Consider the following 18,810-nt stretch of genomic DNA (forward strand, 5'->3'; position numbering starts at 1 on the left):
ACTTCCAACGGACTGCTGACTTGTAAAGTTTGCCATATGCTGCACCTCATTGGGGTAGTGTACTCCAAATCAAGCTATTCCCACAGTTGCTGGAAGAGTTGAAGTTGTTAAAAGTGTGCCCCATTTAGCGCAGTGATAATGCCACACAGTATGATTTGGGATATTCTCAATGTGAAGGCAGGACATCGTCTCCACAAGCATTTTGCTGCAGTCATTCTTACGGTCATGGACAGGTGCATTTGCAGTCAGTGGATCGGTAAAGGTAATGTCAAGTATGTTTTTCAGTCTTGTTCATTTCCTCACCATCTGCCTCTTGTTACATTGAACCTGGAATGAGTGGATTGTTAGGTGAGGATGGGCTGGTCAGGCTGAGCTTGTTTCTATTGGGCTATAGAAAAGTGAAGGGTGGCATGATTGTGGGTAGGTCCAGAAAGAGTAGAATTGGGAGTTGCAGTTTTAGGACAGAGATTAGGAGAATATTTTATTCTCACAGAGGTTGTGCAACTTTGAAACACTGCATCAGAAGACATGTGGATGAGAATTCATTGAGTATTTTTCAAGTAGAGGTAGATGGATCTAAGGTTTTAGCAATGATTTATAGCTCAGGTTGTGGGTGAGGTTGTTGATTTGCTCACTGAGCTGGCTTGTTTTCATTCAGACCTTCCAACAGCATGCTTGGTGACATCATCAGTGAGGCCTCTGATGAAACAATGTTGTTTGACTCTGTTTAGAATTGATACTGTCCAGCCCGTTATGGTGAGTACTGTCATTTCAAGTTTTTTATCTGTATGGGTTTGTATATGGGGTCCAGTTCTGTATGTTTGTTGATTGCATTATTGGTGGAGAACCATGCCTCTTGGAATTCCCATGCATGTCTGTGTTTAGCTTGGGCTACCAGAGTTATGTTTTCCCAGTTAAACTGATGACCTTCATTGTTCGGGTGTATTGTGATTAAGGACAGTTCGTTGTATCATTTTGTTGCTTCCTGATGTTCATGTATTCTAATGGTTAGTTTTTTTCCTGTCTGTCTGATGTAACGCTTGTGGCTATCTTTGCATTGTATTTTGTAAACTATGTTGGTTCTGCATTTTGTGGGAATGGGGTCTTTAATGCTTGTGAGTGTTTGTCGTAGATTATGCTACCATAATTCCATTAAGTGATCTTAGGAGTCTCGTTGTCAGTTCTGATATGTTCTTGATGTAGGACAGTGTGACCAGTATGTTAGGGTGACTGTGTCCTCTTGTTGTCTACTTAGAAGGCATCTGCGGGATGAATTTGCCGAGATATACAGAGTTGAGTGTATGACTAACGGGGAGTTCCAAACCTCAGTATACAGAAAGCAACCTACACTGACCAAATCCTCAACTTCCACTGCAACCACCCCAACATCCACAAACAAAGCTGTATTAGAATACTATTTATAAAGGCCAATTTTGATGGTATTAGGCAAGAACTTTCAAAAGTTGATTGGGAGCAGATATTTGCAAGGACAGCTGGAAAATGGGAAGCCTTCAAAAGTGAGATAACGTGAGTCACGAGACAGTATATTCCTATTAGGTTGAAGGGCAAGGCTGGTAGGTGTAGGGAAAGGTGGATGACTAGAGATATTGAAGTTTTGGTCAAGAAAAGGAAGGAAGCATATGTCAGATATAGACAGCAAAGTTTACGTGAATCCCAAGAAATGTACAAAGGCAGTAGGACTATACTTTAGAGGGTGATCAGGAGGGCAAAAAGGGGACATTAGACAGCTTTGGCAAATAGGGTTAAAGAGAATCCAAAGGGATTGTACAAACACATTAGAGTCAAAAGGGTAACCTGGGAGAGAATAGGGCGCCTTAAAGATCAAGGCCACCTATGCGTGGAACCACAGGAGATGGGGGAGATACTAAATGAGTATTTTGCATCAATGTATACTGTGGAGCAGGCTATGGAATTATATAGGACATGGGGAAATAATTAGCGACATCTTTAAAAATGTCCACATTACAGAGGAAGGGGTGCTGGATGGCTTAACACGCATAAAAGTGGATAAATTCCCGGGACCTGATTGGGTGTACACTAGAAATCTGTGGGAATCTAGGCAAGTAATTGCTGGACTCCTTGCTGAGATATTTGTATCATTAGTTGCCACTGGTGAGGTGGCGGAAGACTGCAGGTGTGGAGCTGGAGAAACACAGTCAGGTCAGGCAGCATCAGAAGAGCAGGAAAGTCGACATTTGGATTTAACCTCATCATCAGGCCTGTGTTCCTCCACTCCACACTGTTTTAACTCAGACTGCAGCATCTACAATACTTGCTGTCTCCGAGTGGAGTCCTGATGAAGGATGTAAACCTGAAACATTGACATTCCTGCTCCTCTGATGCTACCTTACCTGTTGTGCTCCTCCAGCTCCACATGTATTGACTCTGACTCCAGCAACTGCAGTTCTTGCTATTTCCAAGTCCAAATCAATGTTTGAAAATTTAAAAGCACCCTATTATTCTTAAAGATAACTGAGATCTCCTGACAAATTTGTTTCTCTATTTCCCACTAACTATTGCGGGTTCTATAGTACAATTGCAATAAGGTGATCACCCCTTTTGTATTTCTCAGTTCCACTCAAATAATGTACCTGGACGTTTTCCCAGGAATATCCTCCCTGAGTACAGCCATAGTGTTATCTCTCGTCAAAAATGCCACTCTCCCTCCTCTCTTGGCCTCCTTTCTATCCTTCCTACAACATCCATACCCTGGAAGCTGACAGTCCTGTCCATCCCTGAGTCACATCTCTATAATTGAAATGACATCCCAGTCCCATGTCCCCAACCATGCCCTGAGTTCATCTGCCTTACATGTTGGGCTTCTTGCATTGAAATAAATGCAGTTTAATTTATCAGTCCTACCTCATTTTCTGCTTTGTTCCTGCTCGAACTGACTGTTGGACTTGCTTCTTTTCCAACTGCACCATTCTCAGACTGACCCTCTTTCCTCACTATTTCACTGAGTCCCACACTCCACCCTTACTAGTTTAAATTATTCTGAGTATCTCTAGCAAATGTCCTTGCCAGTATATTAGGCCCCTCCCAATTTAGGTGCAATCAGTCCTTCTCATAGAAGTCACTTCTACCTTAGAAGAGATTCCAATGATCCAAAAATGTGAATCCTTCTCCCATGCACCAGCTCCTCTGCCACACATTCATCTGCTCTATCCTTCTATTCTTACCCTCACTAGCTTGTGGCACCAGGAATAATCCAGATATTACTACCCTTAAGGGCATACTTTTTACATTCCTGCCTAACTTACTATATTCTCTTCTCAGTCTCATTCTTTTGTTTTCCTATGTCATTAGTCCTAATGTGTGTAATGACCTCCTGCTGGCCACTCTTCCCTTTAAGAATATTCTGCGCCCTCTCTGAGATATTTTTGATCATGGCACCATTCTGATGTCTCGCTGTTGGCTACAGAAATGTCTGTCTGTGCCTCTGACTAGAGAGTTCCCTATCACAATTGATCGCCTGGAACTTGACATGCCCCTTGTTACATTAGAGACAGTCTCGATGCCAGAAACCTGGCTGTCAGTGCTACATTCCCCTGAAAGTCCATCACACCCTACATTTTCCAAAACAGCATACTTGTTTAAGAGGAGAATCACCACAGGAGGATCCTGCATGACCTGCCTTCCTCTCCTACCTTTCCTTGAGGGAACCCACCCATGTGACTGTATCTTCCCTGCCTACAACTGCCATCCATCACATCCCCAGTTCCTGGAAATGATCGCCTCGAACTGCCAGTCCAACCGATCCATGAAGTCCTATTGGATTCGCAACCAAGCACGCTTCCTGCAGACATAAATGTTAGTAACATGGAAACTCTTCCTAATCCCCCACATTTGACAGTTTTTATCGGGATCAAAGGGAGTATGGAACTCGGAACACAAACAGATCAACTATAATTTTGTTGAATGGCAGAACACACTTGAGGGGTTGAATGGTCTACTTCTGCTACTAGCACTTATGTTTGTTTGAAAGAAGGCTCTGCCTGTCCTGCTCCTCACCAGACAGCATCCACACCTCAAAAGGGGCCAGGCATTCTCCTCACGGGCTGTACTGATTGGATCTCTCAATGCCGAAACTGGTTGTAATGGGATGAAGGTCCCTGGAGGTGACTTTTTATCAGTCTGCCAAGGCAATCATTTCTGTTGTCCTGCCATGGCCACGCCTGCATGGAAATTCTTCCTCTTATCGGGAAAGCAACTTAGGCCGGAAGTTCACCCCATAGTTCCACAATAGTCCCTCCTTGCTCCCAGAATGCTGTGCTGTGTTGACCCCCATCATGTCAGTTGTTTGTGGTGAAATGGCAAAGGTTTGATCCCGGCAATGATGCTGTTTGAAATTCATACATGTGTATTGCTGAAAGAATGAAGGAAAATGTGATCTAAAATGTATATTGGAGTGTTGAGGTTACAGCAGTTTCTAAAACCTTACTAGTGAAGCAGATTGAAAAATTGGTAATGAATTAAAGAGTTGATATCTACAAGAGCCACACATGCGGAGCATCTATGGGCTTGCTACATGTTAGAGCAGTGCCCTTTTTGTCTACTCTTCCACACCTTGTCACTGGCACGCAGAATGATCTTTTCAATGGCTACAATTACAGTGTTTTACCAATGTGCGGATGAGTTTTAGCAGGCATTTGGCCTCCTTCCTAAGTGGTGTAACATTTTCTAAAACTGTAATTCAAAGATCACGCAAGCAGAAACATGAGCAGCAATTGTATCGAATGCTGTCAGCATCGGGCTAAACCTCATCTATGATGAAAGAAAACTAACAAGATAAGGGACATAAGTTCACAGTCACATCCTTGTTCCTGAAACCAGGAACTAGTGTCCCAAACAACAAAAAAACAAAGTAATCCATATGCAAAACATCTTATGTAAAAAAAGAATTTCCCTATTGTCCTTACAGTGCAAATTTTAATTACAAAGAGAAGTTATCTGAGTAAACAATGAAGCAATAGTGGAAGAGATAATGGGAACTGCAGATGCTGGAGAATCTGAGATAACAAAGTGTGGAGCTGGATGAACACAGCAGGCCAAGCAGCATCTTAGGAGCATAAAAGCTGATGTTTCGGGTCTAGATCCTTCTAGGCCCGAAACGTCAGCTTTTGTGCTCCTAAGATGCTGCCTGGCCTGCTGTGTTCATCCAGCTCCACACTTTGTTATCTATAATGGTGGAAGAGGTTGGTCAACAGACTGCTCTTAATTTTTTACCGTAGCATTGCTATTTCTCTCTGTCCCATTCTTTGAAAACAATGCCAATTGAAAGCTTTGAAATTACTTACAAAAATCAGAGGAATCCATTCACCTCATGAGAATCTAAATGTCACAGGCATATAAGCACGTGAGCTCCTCCATTGGAAGAGTGGACAACTTCATGCAATGCCAGATCTAGTGGTTTGCTAAATAGATGAAGGAGCAGGGAACGGGAATGAAGGAGTTCAATGATGCATTCTGCATGATTGTCTGGTCCATTGCATTGAAACCACTTGGACACCTGCAAGCCCAGTCAACAGCAAAGGTTCATTTCCTGCGAGTGGTAATGCAGACTTGCAGAAAGAGCATGAAAACACAGAAGCAAGCATGGTACCACCACCCAAGAGATCCCATCTTCTGAAACCAAATGCCCCAACCAAGACATATGACAAAGCTTGTGTTCCACGGCCAAGACTGTATCTGCACAAGTACAGCTGGCACAGCCTGTTGTGGTGCCACGCAAGCAGAGAAGTCCAAGGAAGAACATCAAGAGCAGCTCACCCTCTCTCATTATCAGCTCCAGCCATACGGGGAACATAACTTGCAAGCAAACTTGAAAGAAGCATGTAATGCATACACAAACCATATGAAGCTGTACACACAAACATGTTCGTGAGTAGAAGCTCTGCCTTTGATGAATGCCTTGACTTTAATAGTCATATAGTCACAGTAGATCGTACTTTAGACCCATGGGAATCTGGCCAATGAGAAAAGTCCTGACTGGCCACAATTACTCAGAAGGTGATGATGCCAGATGCCCTCGGGAAAAGTAAATCTGTTATCTGAGAAACATAGCTAGGATGTGTTGATTGCAAGGTCCAACAATGTAGTCACCATCTACATAAATAAGTGAAGATGTCAGTCATGCTCCTGTTCCAAGATACTCAGGAAACTGATCCCTTGGTTCTGATATGCTGGATTCTGAGAGTATTGTCTTCTGGCCCCTCCAGTTCCATGGTCAGCACTATCTGACTGCCCCAATGACTGGGGCTGCTGCTACTCCCAACTTCTTCTGTCCCAATTCTAAATAATTGGGTCTCTTTATTAGAGGCAGGCCTTTTTCCTATTGTGACAAAGTTTTGAGTATTAACAATTATCACGGTCCCTTATTAAAAACTAGAAGATTATGGTTTTGGCAGTGGGTTTGGTGAGTTGGAAAAGAGGAACATGTAATGGTGTTCAAAGGCAACCCACTACATTCCCTCTAATTTGGAGTCTGGAGTTTGATGTAGGCCAGACCAGGTAAGAATGGCAGATTTCCTTCCATAAAGGACTTCAGCAAATCAGATGGGTCCTGATGATTTAGATTGCTCATATTCCTTTTAGAATATGTTAAATGAATCGTTTTACTATATCTTCTTAACATGGGTCAGATGCCAAAGCATAGTGTGTCTAAGGAATATCCTTTTGTGTTTTGCCTTGCAAAGACAGAGGAACCAGCGTAACAGCTGGTTTTAATTTACCTCAATCCTGTATTATCGTTGAATGCTCCGGTTTCTTCCCACTGTCCAAAGATGTGCAGGCTAGGTTGATTGGCCGTGCTAAATTGCCTGTTGTGTTCAGGGATGTGTAGATTAGGCGGGTTATAGGGGATGTGTGGACTTGTTGGGCCGAAGGCTCTATTTCCACACTGTAGGAATTCTATGATTCTATGAATTGGTAAGAGTTGTCATGGTCACTATTACTGCAACTAGCTTTATATTGAAGATTTATCAACTAAATTTAAATCCCATAAGAAATAAAAATAAAAGCTGGAGGCAATATGGATGGCTGAATTTGACCAGAAATTAATTTTGAGGCATCAGTTTTGACGAGCTTTGTGGTGAGTTTCTCTCCACAAGGCCAAGAAGTTTTATCACACTATCTCCCTAAACTTGACTCATAACCTATGCATCACAGCCCAGAGGTGCCTGCTTATCGTATCTCTCTCTCACCACTGGCAGAACCACTGGTCATTGCTGGGACATTCCAGGATTCCTGGTGTGTGTATGTGTGTGTGTGTGTGTGTGTGTGTGTGTGTGTGTGTGTGTGTGTGTGTGTGTGTGCGCGCGCACACATGCGCACATGAGAGAGAGAAAGAGAGAGAAAATGGTAACTGAGGTGAAGGGAACAAGCCGTGAGCTGGTCATCAGGTGACAGCACTGACTTTCATGTCAACAATGGTCTCTGATTAGTTTCTATCCAGTGGTGGGAGAGTAGACATTGTGACGAGGCATGATTAACTAATAATGAAATCTTAATGCATGCAAATAGATAAATACAATCATATTTTTCTCTTGAACACTTAATTGCAAAATGGGACTTTTTGCTGTCGATGTTTGGAAACTGTTTACTGCTGATCTCACATGATTCTATCAACTTTCGTACCAATGCTCATGTCATTTAGTGGCTCAGAAAATTCAGCCCAAACCTTTCAACTTCTTAAATGTTCAGTTGGAGGAAACTTTAATTCTTCCATAATGGATGTGTTGAAGGAGAAGATGGAGATAAAAAGTTTTCATTTAGATTGCTAAGAATATTTGCTATGCAGCAGTAATGTTTTGGAACTGTGAAAAGTTGATAGAATCATGTGAGATCAGCAGTAAACAGATTTCAAATATTGAGAGCTGGTGGAGGAGAGTTCAATGCTCAATAGCATCAATTGCTGGGGAAAGGTCAAAGAGGGAGAATGTATCACATACACTTTGATCTGGCCAACACAGTCTTAGCAGAATAGTCAGCAACTGGGCAGAAGAAATCAAAAAAAGTTTCAGGGGAATAGGCACGGGTCAGCCAATAAAAGCTGAAAGAACTGCAGATGCTGTAAATCAGGAACAAAAACACAAGTTACTGGAAAAGCTCAGCAGGTCTGGCAGCATCTGTGAAAAAAGATCCTATGCTTTACTCCCTATGCCATCTGCCCTACCCCGCCCTTATTTTCTGCATGTAAACCGACACTTCCCCAGCTATCACCAGTTCTGAGGAAGGGTCACTGGATCCGATATGTTAACTCTGATTTTTTTCTTCACAGATGCTGCCAGACTTGCTGGGCTTTTCCAGCAACTTCTGTTTTTGTACAGGCCAGCTTATGATGATGTTTACCATCTTGTAATATCAAACCAGAGGTCAAGCTATTGCAAAACTACTTACCAAATTTAAACCAAATATGTATGATGACAGAATTGGTGACACATAGGCATGATTGTTAAAAATAGAATAGTTTATTCAGAACATTTAAGGAGCCCCCATGAAACCTATAGGATTAATTGCTACTACAGATGTTATGGCACCAGTTAGGTAGAATTTCCTGAGTGGACTGCTGCTTTGTTCCAGTAACTGAAGCTGCATAAAAAGTTTCTGAAAAATTACCAGCAGACGTTTGGAATTTTGGTGTGACATTGTTTTGATCGCATGTGAGACTTGAATTCAGCTAGAGCACCAGCAATGTAAGAAGCTGACATTGCCTTGTACCCTGGGGAGGGAAAGCAGCCGGAAAAACAATGGCTTGGCAAACAAATTAAAGCAGAATGTTAGGTTTAGAACAGTTCTAGGTCTTGGAGATGCAAGAGACACTCCCCTATATCCAATCACATCAAAATCTGTTTCATCTATGTAGGGAAAATAAGCTTAAAGTTTATTTGTCATTATGAAGAAGAGATTAATCCTTGCATTTCATTTCACTAATTCCTCTGTTAGTGTTCCCTTTACTTTCAAACATTGTTACAGCCTGCATTTGTACTGATATGTGGAAATGCTGACAAAGACATAAAACACAGCGAAATTCTTTAATTACCTTGTAAAGCAGAATAGAAACATTCTATTTGTAAATTCGTAGTCATTTCAAAGGCTGCTAAATTCTTAGAATATGCCCCTGGAAATAACAGCATATCATATTATGAAGAATGGAATCTTGGCAGTATAATTCCAATTGAGCAGTTGTACCATGCAATCGTATGGGGCAGAAATTCCACCTGCCACTTTATCCATCACATGTTCCAGTGACCAATGTTCGCCGCAAATGAGCACAGCCAGTGTTTTCAATCTGCAGTACCTTCTCCTTCCCTTTGCATCACTGTGCACACAAAATATTTGACACAGAGTAAGAAATGCCTGGTACCTTCCAGACTGCTGTACAAACGTACACATACACATAGCTTAGTGGGAACATTGTCCGTGAATGATCCATATCAGAAAGCCAGAGGCGTCCAATGTAACCTTAGGAGTATCAGAGCACATCATATTGCTGTAAAAGGGAAAGCAGCAACTAATTAGGCTGAAGGTATAAGAAATTCATAGGTAAAAGCAGACAAAAAGCAAAATTTAAAGCAAAAATACTGCCGATGAGGAAAACCTGAAAGTTAGAGGTTCTCCTCCATCTGCCAGATATTTATAGGTCCTGAACTAATTTTCAAAGTGCAGACAATGGACAACACCTTTATGTAAGTGCGATGGAGTCTCTTTTTCTGGCTTAATTGGCATATGGAAAGTTGCTTCATATCCATTCACCCAACCTATCCTCCAACTTACAAAAGGAAGTGATCAGCTGAACTGGATACGAATTTAACCTTGCTTTGGGAATTCTACAGAAACCCAGCTGATTTGGTCCAAGCCTGAAAATTTGGTACCAGCATCAAAATTTGCATCTGAATTCGGCCTTATTCAAATAGCTGAGTATTTGGCCTCATCTTCATTTTTGAGGAAAATATGGGAAAAGTATCGAACTATAGTAGAGAAAGTATAGCTTCTTCTATGTGCTAGGAGTATTAATTTTTGGTGCATAGGTCTTCACTGTCCGCTAAGGTAGCATTTATGCCAATGATGGCAAGATGGGGGGAAAGGAATTGCATGGATAGATACAAATGGAACCAAAGAGAGAAAGAGAGAGCGAGAGAGAGAGACTAAACAAGATTGGCAGATATAGGGATTATTGATGGTGAGCCAAGGAAGTAGAGAAGCTAGGTAAGTGAGAATGGGAGCTATAAGTAGTTTAAAATGGGTTGGCTGTGCTGAAAACAAGCCATTTCACGACAGGACAGGGCTGTGGGAACAGATAATAGACATGGATGGAGGAGCTCTTGCTCTGAAATTGTTAAATTTAATGTTGAATCCTGAAGGTTGTGAGGCACATAAGCAGAGAATAAGGTGGTATTCCTCCAGCTTACGTTGAGCTTCACTGGAACAATGCAGGACACCCGAGACAGAAATGTTGGCATAGGAACACAGTGGTATGTTGAAATGGAACTGGAAGCTTAGGGTCATTTTTATAGAAAGAACGTGGTTGTTTCCCCAAAGATGTCAGCCAGACTGTCTTTCATCTCCCGACTATGGAGGAAATGGTATTATGGGCAGGGAATTCAGTAAATGTAGATTGAAGGAAGTGCGGGTAAGCTGCTGCTTCACCTGGCCTTGGATATTGAGGATGGTGGAGGTAAACAGGCAGGTGACATCTTCTGTGATTATGTGGGGAGATTCAGTCAGAGTGTTCAGAGCAGAGGGCGAGTGGACTAGTAAACCGAGGAGGGAACAATCCCTGTTGAACGGTGACAAAGGAAGAGGGGTGCCTGCTGGTGGCATCCCATTGGAGATGGCAGCCCACATTCAGAAGATCTTGAGACTGGTAGAGGGTAAAGTGTGGACAGGGGTCACTACCATTGTGGTGGGATGGAAGTGAAGTGGTGAGGATGCTGATGAGCTGCCTTCTTTAACCGCTGCAATAATTTGGTTTAAGTAGAATGTCTTTCAGGAAGAAGTTCAAGTATCTTGAGTTAATGACAGTGAAGGAACAACTTCACTGTTATTTATTTCCAAATCAGGATGTTGAGGGACTTGGAGATGATCAGCTACATCACTCTCAGTAGTCATCTTCAAGAGGAAAGCTAGAAATAGGGATTATTGGGTTGGTGGCATGGGGATGATAGTGAATGCCAAATTCCTGTCAGATAAATTCCAAAACAGAGATGCTGGGAAGCTGAACAATGCTCTTTTTTTGTGTTAGTTTTTTTCTTGCTCTACAGGAACCAAGCCTGTTTGTGTTGCAGTTTCACTCTGACATATTTACCTTCTCATATTTTGCTTTGTTAGCTCTTCTGTTTTGTGTGAAAGTTTTCCTCTTGGGTGGATGAATTCTCACCCAACCATTTCACACATTTTATGGCACACCTCTGAGGCAGATAGGGCTTGAACTCAGATGTAGGGATACTACCAGTGTGCAACCCTAAAGACCACTAAATTATTTAATGACCGAACACAGCAGAGAGCTGGAAATGAATCTGGAACCTGTTTAATAATGAGAAGTGCATTAATTTCCCCACTGAGCCATCAGACCCCTTAAAATTAATTTTAATTGACCTCTTCAGACATGTTGTGACCTCCATGGAAAGTTGTGCTTGAACCCCATGCTTCTGCACCAGAGGTGGAATCACTATCATATTATGCCAAAATTTCCCTTTAGAAAGGGGTGTTGGCTGTGACAATTTGCACAGAAGCAATAAATCCCTATTCCCTGACAAGGGATTGAACCCAGGCTATGATGATAAGATTACCAAAGCCTAACCACTAGGTCACCAGGGAGGCTAGGATGCAAGTAGTAAAAGTTTGTATTGATGGAGAATATTCTGTGTAGCTTGTAATTGGCCCTAATTGGACACAAACTCAAGAAATACTCATTGCCAATGAGGCAGTACAAATCAATGATTCTTGACTGAACAGGGAAGCAGTGTTTGCTGTTAAGCATCATTTGTTGGGTTCTATATTCCAGTGTATTTGTAACAGTGATTGAGATTTTCAGATATTGAGATACATTTTCCTTCTACTTTAAAGAAGTCATATTTGACTCAAAGCATTAACTCTGTTTGTCTCTTCACCAATGCTCCCGACCATGATTTTTGTAATATCTAAACATCTAATATGTATCTTGCATTTTATTTTGGTAAAGTATAAGGTGGGCTGGTAGATACAACCAGAATAGTCCCACTTTGACAAATGTAGGGAGATTACGTATGAGAGGCTTCCTTGTGCTTCCGGTTACTTACCAGATGAAAACAACATAATTCTTTATGCTCAGCTACCATTTCACCCTCTTCAGGAACTGCTGCAACAGCAGAACTTGTTTTCCCTTGGAGGCCATTGGTGTTCACTACCTCCTGGTAAGATTGCTGCAGGAAACCTTTCATGAATATCCATTGATTCAGACCTTTTCAGACCTGCATTAGGAAAATTAAGATCAACCAATTCAGGAACATTTTTATACAAATTTAAATCCAAGAAATGATCTAATTATCTGAGATTAGTTAGCCTCAATGTTTGTCATCCCCTCAGAATTTCACAGGATCAACTGTGCTTTAGAAGTTTAGAAGAATGAAATTTCTTCTCATTACTATAATTAGAAAGACACACTTGTTGAGAATGGTAAAAGCAATGGCCATAATTGATGAGGAGTCAGCAGTGGAAGCACATGTCTTGTGTAGGGTGATGTTCTACAGTTCAGCAACGTATATGCTTTTTCCTCATTAATGTGGCTGTTACTTTATTTAAAAGGGAGCTATCTTAGAGCCCAACCAGAAAAACATCTGTTTGTTTAATTTATCGCTCACCCAGTATCTAATGCTTCTTTTTGTACAGCTGAGTCTGCTTTAAGAAGCTAAATGTTCTTTCTTGAAGTTTAACTAGAACGTGAAGAAACTATTTACCTGACCTTGTACTGATCATGGTAACTGTTGCAAAGATGCATACGCACAATGGGATTGATAAAAGTGACCTTCGTCATTGTGATGAAAAGGATGTAGAAATTAGACTCCATCTAAATCAAGGCGCAATATAGTGCTGTGTATACCATACAATCTAAAGACGCAGACATGGTTGTTCTTCCTTGTTTACTGCCAGTCACCGGCAGTCCTAACAGAAGGTCCCTGCTTGTGACGGGACTGGAAGTTAGGTACCTGTGACACCAAAGACCCAAAGCGTGTCAGGGAGAGGAGGAACCAACGAGAGAAATGGCATTAGCTAGTAAGAGACATATTTGCAACTCCTCTTGATTCTGTAATCAGGTAAGCATCTCTTTTAAAAACTTACCATGTTACAGGGGTCTTTAATGAGTTTGTTTGACCGTATGTGACTCTGCTAACCCTGAGTGCATTTTGGTGTCAGCCAATTTTACAACGTATATCCTGAAAGAGGCATTTTGGCAAATTCTTGGGATCTAGTTTTAGATATCTGGCCTCTAAGGTATAACATGTTATCATGATGAATGTTGGAAAAGATCTATTCAATGGTTCATTCCAGTATGTAATTTATGCTCAACATTACTGAACAATTTAAGAAAATAATGATTTAAAGAAGAATATTTAATGGGAACCAGACTTTTTTTTTCTTTATTCTTTCATGTCTTCTCTGATAAGTCTCATGTTTTCTTCCCATCCCTAATTTTTGATGACAGGTCACTGAACTGAAATATGAAATTTGTTTTTCTGAATATGCTGAATATTTTAAATATTTTCTATTTTTATTCCAGATACACAGCATGTACATACAGTTCCGAAATAAATAGGGAGAGAGGGGGAGGCGGAGCGAAGATGGAAGAGGAGAAGATAGGTGGAGAGGAGAATATAGGTGGGGAGGTAGGGAGGGGATAGGTCAGTCCGGGAAGGACCGTCAGGTCAAGGAGCCGGGATGAGGTTAGTAGGTGGGAAATGGAGGTGCGGCTTGAGGTGGGAGGAGGGTATAGGTGAGAGGAAGAACAGGTTAGGGAGGTGGGGACAAGCTGGGCTGGTTTGGTGATGCAGTGGGTGGAGGGGACAAGCTGGGCTGGTTTTGGGATGCAGTGGGGGAGGGGGAGATTTTAAAGCTTGTGAAATCCACATTGATACCATTGGGCTGCAGCGTTCCCAAGCGGAATATGAGTTGCTGTTCCTGCAACCTTCGGGTGGCATCATTGTGGCACTGCAGGAGGCCTATGATGGACATGTCGTCTAAGGAATGGGAGGGGGAGTTAAAATGGTTCGCGACTGGGAGGTGCAGTTGTTTATTGCCAACCGATCGGAGGTGGCTACCTCTACATTGGGGAAACCAAGCGGAGGCTTGGGGACCGCTTTGGAGAACACCTCCGCTCGGTTCGCAATAAACAACTGCACCTCCCAGTCGCGAACCATTTTAACTCCTCCTCTCATTCCTTAGATGACATGTCCATCATGGGCCTCCTGCAGTGCCACAATGATGCCACCAGAAGGTTGCAGGAACAGCAACTCATATTTTGCATGGGAACGCTGCAGCCCAATGGTATCTATGTGGACTTCACAAGCTTTAAAATCTCCCCATCCCCCACTGAACCCCAAAACCAGCCCAGCTCGTCCCCTCCCCACACTGCATCACCAAACCGGCGCAGCTCGTCCCCGCCTCCCTAACCTGTTCTTCCTCTCACCTATCCCCTCCTCCCACCTCAAGCCGCACCTCCATTTCCCACCTACCAACCTCATCCCGCCTCCTTGACTTGTCCGTCCTCCCCGGACTGACCTATTCCCTCCCCACCTCCCCACCTATACTCTCCTCTCCACCTATCTTCTCCTCTATCCATCTTCAGTCCACCTCCCCCTCTCTCCCTATTTATTTCAGTTCCCTCTCCCCATCCCCCTCTCTGATGAAGGGTCTAGGCCCGAAACATCAGCTTTTGTGCTCCTAAGATGCTGCTTAGCCTGCTGTGTTCATCCAACTACACACTTTGTTATCTTGGATTCTCCAGCATCTGCAGTTCCCATTATCTCTGATGTACATACAGTGTTGTGTTTCTGCGATAAAACTTGCTTCTTTGAAAAGTGTGCAATATATCTGGCCTCTAAGGTATAACATGTTATCATGATGAATGTTGGAAAAGATCTACTCAATGGTTCATTCCGGTATGTAATTTATGCTCAACATTACCGAACAATTTAATAAAATAATGATTTAAAGAAGAATATTTAATGGGAACCAGACTTTTTTTTTCTTTATTCTTTCATGTCTTTTCTGATAAGTCTCATATTTTCTTCCCATCCCTAATTTTGCTTGAACTGAATGGAATACTACACCACTTCAGCAGGCAGTTAAGAGTCAGCTACATTGGTATAAACATAGAAACATAGGAGAAAGGAGCAGGAGGAGGCCATTCAGACCTTTGCATCTGCTCCACCATTCTTCACAATCATGGCTAATCATTCAACTCAACAGCCTAATCCTGCTTTCTCCCCATAACCTTTGATCCTATTCGTTCCATGCACTATAACCAGTTGCCTCTTGAATACATTCAATGTTTTGGCATCAACTACTTTCTGTGCAAATAGTTTCTGCAAAATTGCACAAAATATTCCAGGTATGGTCTCACCAAGGTCCTGTCCAACTGCAACAACACATCCCTGTTCCTGTACTCAAAACCTCTGGCAATGCAACCCAATATACCATTTGGCTGCTTTACTACTTGCTGCTCCTGCACGCTTACCTTTAGTGACTGGTGCACAAGGACACCCAGGTCCCACTGCACACTCCCCTCTCCCAATTTACTGCCATTCAGTTAGTAATCTACTTCTTGTTTTTGCTTCCGAAGTGAATAATCTCACATTTACCCAAATCACACTGCATCTGCCATTGATTTATTCACTCACCCAACCTGTTAAGATCATGCTAAAGGATCTCTGTACCCTCGTCACAGTTCACCCTCCTTCTCCGCATGGTATCATCTGCAAATTTGGAGATGTTACATTTTGTTCCATCATCCAAATCATTAATATATATTGCGAATAGCTGGTGTCCTAGCACAGATGCCTGTGGCACCCCACTAGTTACAGCCTGCCAATTTGAAAATAACCCGTTTGTTCGTTATTCTTTATTTCCTCTCTGCCAACCATTTTCCTATCCATCTTAATGCACTGCCCCCAATCCCATGCACTTTAAACTTACACATTAATGTTTCATGTGCGACTTTGTCAAACACTTTCTGGCTCCCCTTGTCAACGTTACGAGTTACATCTTCATAGAATTTCAACAGATTTGTCAAGCATGATTTCTACTTCATAAATCCATACCGGGATGGGTCTGAAGTCACAAAAAGAACCAGACCAAGTAAGAACAGTAGATTTCCTTCTCAGTGAGGGATCAATGAATGAGATGAGTTTTTACAAGATTGATGATAGTTTCATGGTCACTATTTCTGATACCAGCTTTCAATTCCAGATTATTTGAATTTAAATTCCAACCACTGATAATGTGGATTTTAACCTATATATCTCCAAAATATTAACTGAGACTGCTGGTTGACTAGTCCAATAACAGTATCACTGCATCACTATCTCCATGTATGCAATTACGGTTGTGCTACCGGGAACCAGAACTCAGGAATGTCAATGTTGTGTGTTGTTTAACCTTGGAATTGTTACTGTTGTGTACTATCTGAATGTGGAAGTATCAGTTCTGTACTATGTATTATTTGATTTTGCATTATCTGAGCTAAGAACTATTCGTGCAGAGCATTCTCTTTACTTGAACATAGACAGGTTTCTCCAGGATTGTCTATGTTTGTTTTAGGACAACAGATTGCCTTCTTCAAAGAACATTAATGAGCCAGATTGAACTCATGTCTCCAGACTTTATGAAGGAGGTGCTTTTTTTCAGGATGCTCTGAAAAGAGTAGGGGTAAAGACTTAAAGTTTAACAAAGAGGATTAACATGGCAGCCATGGAGGCACAGTATAAGGAGATGGTAGATCCTGTTGGATAGTTTCCTGAGCAGAAATTGGCAGAATGCCTCTTTGTCAGAATTTAGAAACAAGCGTTGAGAACACAGCTTGAATGGTGGTGATAAAGACCTTACTTGCCAGATCTTTCCTACATGCTCAGGGTCTCATCACCTCCATACTTTGGCCTCAAGGTGGCTGTGTTAGGTAAAATACTAATGTCCATCTGCCGAGCTAAATGTGCCTTTGCATTTATAATCAGACTGAGTAGAACATGATCTATTAGGACAGGTTGAAGTTTCTTACAAAATCTGGAATATTCAAGTAAAATATTTTGCCATTTACAAATTTTATGAATAAAGATTTTTAGAAGAAAACATGTCTAAAGACTGTAGAATAAAGGTTTATATTGTAAATCTATACATTTGAATTTGTGTGTACAAATGCATTAGCGCACTAATGACTAATGTTGTAAATTAGTAGACTTGCATTAATGATCTAGTGACATGAGTCCAAATCCCACCAAAGAATTAACAGCTTGGATTGTGAATAGTGAATTTTTGAAATTACCAGATTGTTGTAAAAATTGATCTGGCTCATTCATACTCTTTAAAGTGGGCAATCTGTTGTTCTAAAACAAACAGAGAATCCTCGAGAAATTCAGAAGTCTGGCAGCATCGCTGGAGAAAGAAACAGAGTTAACATTTTAAGACGGTATGACTACTTCTGACTGGACTCAATGTTAACTCTGTTTCACTCTCTACAGATGCTGCTAGACCTGCTGAGTTCCACCAATGTTCTCTCTGTTGGTCTTGGATTTCTATCATCCACAGTATTTTGCTTTTAATCTGTTGTTTTAATCTGGACTAATATGTAAGTGGGTCCAGATCCATAGCAATATGTTTGGTTTTTAATGATTCTCTGAAATAGCCCAGCAAGTTATTCATTACATTCAAAATGGTGGCACACAACCATCTTCTCAAAGTCAATTAGGAATGTCTAATGATGGCTAGCCTACCTTATTACATCCAAATGTCATGAATAAATTAATAAAAAATATTCACTAATAATATTGTGAACTTCTGTGATACCATCATCAGTTCGCTCTAAAAGTACGAATATAGGAACCAAAAGTTAACTTTAATGTCAGGAGGTCATGAGATAACATCTTTACTCTTGAAAGAAAATTAAAGGGAATTCATTTTACTGAAGTGTCAAAGAATTTAAATGATGTTCAGTAAACCTGGAGCATTTCTTCAGTATATATCTTGATGATAGGGACTGGGAACATAAGTGTAAAATAATGAAAATGAATATAAGACTACTGGCTTTCTATCTCAAGGACCAGAATACAAGGGGGTAAGTTTTATTTCAGAGATAGAAATGCATATTTTAAATGATACCCGGAATCTCTCTGACAGTCACCTACCTCATTAAACATTGATTTGGGCCTTTGGTGGTCAACCCTTTGGTCAGTGAAACTGCAAGGTCTTCTTCAGAGCACAAGTCAAAACTTACTGAGGCCGTGTGCTGTCAAAAATCAGGAAACCTAAGCTTGCCCTGCCCTTTTGGGCCCAAAAGAGTGCACATTTGACACTAGTTTGGCACAGGAGTCACCCAAGGTAAAAACACAGTTAGGCATCAATTTGAATTTGGACTCCACTTCAGGTGTTTTGTCATTTTATTACTCACATTAGGCTTCAACTTTTCCAATGTAGCCACAAGGCAATGAAGCTATCTGCACATAACTAGGAACTTGGTTCATGAATGCCAGGGTATGTCCACATGCTAATGGCCCTGATAATCCTTCACTGTATGTCTGGGGGCTTACCATCCTCTGAGTT

The sequence above is a fragment of the Stegostoma tigrinum genome, chromosome 4 (assembly GCF_030684315.1).
Source record: "Stegostoma tigrinum isolate sSteTig4 chromosome 4, sSteTig4.hap1, whole genome shotgun sequence".
Taxonomy (NCBI): Eukaryota; Metazoa; Chordata; class Chondrichthyes; order Orectolobiformes; family Stegostomatidae; genus Stegostoma; species Stegostoma tigrinum.